Below are 4,593 nucleotides of genomic sequence, written 5' to 3' on the forward strand. Positions count from 1 at the left end.
TAAAACCCATTCAGTGCTTGATCTCGCACTTAGATTAGGAAAAAATCCTTTCTTTTTTAAATTAAATCCTTCATCCTTCCAGGTAAGACAAATACCATCTGTAAACAAACGTGAACACGTTGAAGTGAAGCCAAGCTTTTAGTCAGTGACAGTGTCTTGACATGTTAGGGAATGGGTGTGAAGCTCTCCCCCAAAAAGCTTGTGCCACTTAATGTCTGTTTACTTTTCATATAAGAACTGTGAGTTACTTACGGCACGGTTGCAGCCTCTGGCACATTATTGTTCAGTGCCAAGCAAAACATCCACCGGTAGAGATTTTCATTCCACTTGGACAGGGTTTGCTGCTTGGAATTCAGCAAAGCACTGTTACCAAAGATGAATTGGTTTTGCTATTTAATATTGATTAGGAGACTCTCATCTGGTGTGCGCTTCTTAACTCCAGGGAAGGGAAGAGGGGACGGTGTAATTCTGTTGTTTGTGGATTGTCTTTCCCTGTAACTATTGCTTCCTTTACCCTCATTTTTTTTTTTCTCTGGCGAAGGCCGTCTTCGTTTGTTTTTTTTTCCTCCCAGAGATGCTAAAAGCTCTGGTCAGTGCAAGCGCAGCACTCGTACTGTTACTCATTGAAGAAGGTGAGGCTGTTAGACCACTCTCTGGACTTCAACAGATGAGCTTATTCTTCAAGGCGACAGAGCAGAAATAGACCAAGATGGCAAACAAAATTCAGCTATGGCAAAGTTCTGCTCTCAGGACAGGCTGGAAATGTTCACAACCGAAGAAGGAAGAGCTGTGCAAAGGGTAGAGTCTGGCCTCCTGTTTACATTTATCCACAGAAGAGCAATGACCAGTTTGACCAGAAGTAATTTCAAAGTGATTAAATGTAATTGATACATGGAAAAATAATTTGCATAACTCACTTCTGTAATTTAGCAGCCTTAAAGAAAGGAGTGCATATTTATATCGGGTAAAACTTTGAAGAATTTTTAACTGTAAGAACTGAAGTGTCAGGGATTCTTGAAGTGAGGAATTCACAGAAAAATCCACGTTGTAATTGTCTATTTGTCAGGGTTTTTTAACTGTCCCAGAAAGCAGCTGGCTTGATACAAGTATAGGACTACATCCGAGCTCCTTCTGTCTGACAAGTTCCTGTATGAAGGTCACAGTCTTCATTTGGAAGGCTTAACCCACAGATTTCCGAGTATGGACCACGTGGGCTAAATTCCAAGAAACTCAAAAGACCCTGAGAAGAGACCTCAGCCAGCAGAGCTGGAATGAGATGGATCCTGTTCAGAAACATGTTTCTTCAGCAATTCTGTGTAAGCCTGTGCCAGCACATGCCCAGCTTTCAATGAACGTAAGTTATGTCTGGCTCGAATCACTCAAACCGGTGATTTGTGTGTCAAACTGAGAAACAGATCCTTACCACCAGTGCACAGAAAACTGACCTCTGCCTAGAGATTTGATAAAAGGATGCTTAAAAATGCTTTACTCCTACAACCTCAGTGACTTCTTGTGATGCTAGTTCCCAGTTAGGCGGCTGCATTTGACAGTTGGGTCATTGCTTTGCGATGACGTACCCTTCGAGCTTTCAGTCTCGGAATAACCTTATATTTCTCTAGACAGTCTGAAGCTGATTCTGTAGTTTTGTTTGCTGTGAACTTGTAAATAGACTCAAAATAGAAGTGTGCTTTTGTACTGAATTAGGCGTTTAAAAAAAAAAAAACCAAACCAGGATGTGAAGGATAAGACTTTCCAAAACTTTGAATTTCTGAAACAGTGTGGGAGGCCTTGGTGCAAAAGTCGAGAATTGTTGTTTTTTTGAAATGCGTGTTTTCTTTTCCAGAGGGAAAAGCTCTTCATTCTTATTGTGGAATGGGTACATTTCCAAAATTATGTAAATTATGGATCTTGAGTGCTTCTTATTTCAACAGCTTCTTTAGAACAGTGTCAGTATTAATGTAAGTTACTTCTACGGTTACTTCAAATGATTTGAAACCTGTAATACCATCTGCCTTGACAGACAGCAGCGAAATAGCTGTTTTCTCCATATGATAGAAAATCTGCTTTTTCAGGTCTGGTGAGGCCAGAATGGTGTGAATTCTGACAAAGAAGCGTCTTGCTTCTCTGTGTGAGTGCATTGTTGAGGCGGTAAAGAACTGACCTGAACCTTCGCTATCCTCCTGTCATACCAGGACTGGTGGTGTGGTCTGAAATAGCTTTGTGTAGGAATGGATTCCCTCAGGGATCGCTTATCTTCTGTTGCTTGGCTTGGATCTATCTTTGCTTGCCTGCTGGCTGCTAACACGTGCCTTAAGGAGGTGCCTTGGTTGACTTCAAGGTCTGCTGAACTTCCTTCTGAAATCCCTTGGTTTCTTGAAGGCCCTTAGGTGTAGTACAGTGTAGTAGAAGGGCCCAGCAGGACACAGCACACAGGGAAATGCATCACAGCAGGAGGGTTGGAGCTGGTGGGCATAGGGGAGAGCTGGAATATGGAGTGTTACTGAGGGGGTGACTCTGGTAGCAGAGAGACACTGCTGAAGGGGTATGAATGTAGATATGGCTTGTAAAAAACGAACATGTGGAGTGCAAGGAAGCATCGCAGGTCTGACTTTCCGAAACCTGATTTCATTTGTTAAGACAATTTGAGCACAGAAACCAGCTTGCTTAGCAAAGGAGTTGGATGCTGGCCGTACATTTGCTCTCCACTCCCAGAAAGCAAAACCCTGTTGCTTTATGGCTGTATAGGGTGTCGGCAATTGTGAACTGCACCTTGGAATGTGTTGGAAGAAAGCTGGAGAAAGGACAAAAGGAAGGTGGTGGCATGGGAGTGATGAGCTGGTCCGTACTCCGGAGATGAGAAGAAAAGGAAGAGGGAAGGAGAATCAAGCTCAGAAGAGCAGAAAGGAAGGTAGGAGAAATCGGGAGGGGGGAGGCTGCAGCTGAACAAGAGGAACAAATTGTAAAAGCATAGAAAAGCGTAGCAGAAAGATGGACAGCAGCAAAATAACGCATGAGCAGGTGATAAGTTTTGGTTCCAACTGTTACGTGGTGCGGCGTCAATGAAAAGTGCCTTATTTTACCAGATTATGCTGTCTCTTGGAGCTTTTCTCCTGCACTGCCTGAAACACTCGCATGTTGGAGGCTGCGTTTCTGCATGTCTTCAGGTGATCCAAAGCTGAGAGTCAGGTGACTCTGCAGCGGTAATTTGAAAGGAGCTGTGCATTTTGGCAAGGAGGTTGTATGGCAAGAAAATTTTGGCAGTGTTGTCTTGGGTTGCCTTGGTTTTACCAGTAATTAACAGAAACATAACAGAGAGAGGACAGGAAGCAGCCAGAAATGTTCCACTGTGCCTGGTCAATGAGTGTCTCTACGCATCTCTTGGATTTCACACATCAATTAAGTTAATGAGCCCTGTATGTGCCTGGCTCTTCTCACTATTTCCACCTGTTTTGCTTTGCTAGAGCTCCTTTGAGTTTGGTCAAGTTGTCCTGAACTTCACTTGAGTTATTAGAAGGGAATTAGGGTCTCTGTATTTATTCCTTTCATCATTTCTACCGTATTTGATATTAACATGAAATATTTGTTTGGTTAATGGTTGTGCGTGCGGTGGTAGTTATTATGTCTCTCTGCTCCTATTTATATCAAAAGTGCCTCCTGCTAATAGCTAATGGGTAATAACTTGGTAAAGCCCTGAGAAACTCATCATGCAAATTGCTGTTTGAATCTTGGATCAGTGCCAGGCCGTGAGTTTCCCTTCTCACGTTTGTTGCTGGAATCAAGGTGCAGTAATTAATGGCATGCAATCCTGGAGGGCGGGGGGGGGTGTTTGAAAAAAATGACCTCCAACTTGGATTTGGAGAGTTGGTAGTGTTCATTAGAAAATGAATCAAAACTGAACAGATTGAACTACCATGAGGCATTACTATTAAATTTAGCTGGCATAGTTGCATTTAATCAGGCAGGCTTTGTTTAAACCAAGCGGGAGAAGGCGGCTGCAGCAGTCCAACCTTGTACGACTGCCTGCTACATGATAATCGGGATGCGGCTGCAAAGGTGCTTTGAAATTAGGTTGGGGGAGGAAAAAAAAAAACCCGCAAGGATTTTGTTCGTAGACTGGTAAAACTAGGATTGCTTTTCTAGTTGACTTCAGTTTTGGGCTTTTGCATGCAGCAGTTCGATGGCTGTGACTTCAAAACTTGTGGCTGGGTTTGCTTTTATCCCGTGGCTTTAAGGAACCCAACTTTCATATCGCAGAAGCGCTTGGGAAAGTGTTTGATCTGTGATGGCTAATGTTTGAGGCTTCCCAGCTAGAGGAAATCTATCCGAGGGGTGCAGAGCAAAGGAACTGAAACTGAAGGAAGAAATTGAAAGGTTCCTTTGATGGGGACCCGTGTGGCAAGAAAACAATCCTTTTAGGAAAGAGACCCTGCCCCTTCCATTCATTTATTTATTTTTAATTCTGGAAACAGAAGTGAGATCCAAACATAACTTATAAAAATCTTCACAACCCCCCTAGAGCTCGGATTCCAACCCATCCATTTGTGACTGGGATAAAGCCCCCGACCCCCCGGTGCTGTGAATCGCTCTTCGGCT

The sequence above is a fragment of the Egretta garzetta genome, unplaced genomic scaffold, assembly GCF_000687185.1.
Source record: "Egretta garzetta isolate BGI_Z169 unplaced genomic scaffold, ASM68718v1 scaffold77, whole genome shotgun sequence".
Classification (NCBI taxonomy): Eukaryota; Metazoa; Chordata; class Aves; order Pelecaniformes; family Ardeidae; genus Egretta; species Egretta garzetta.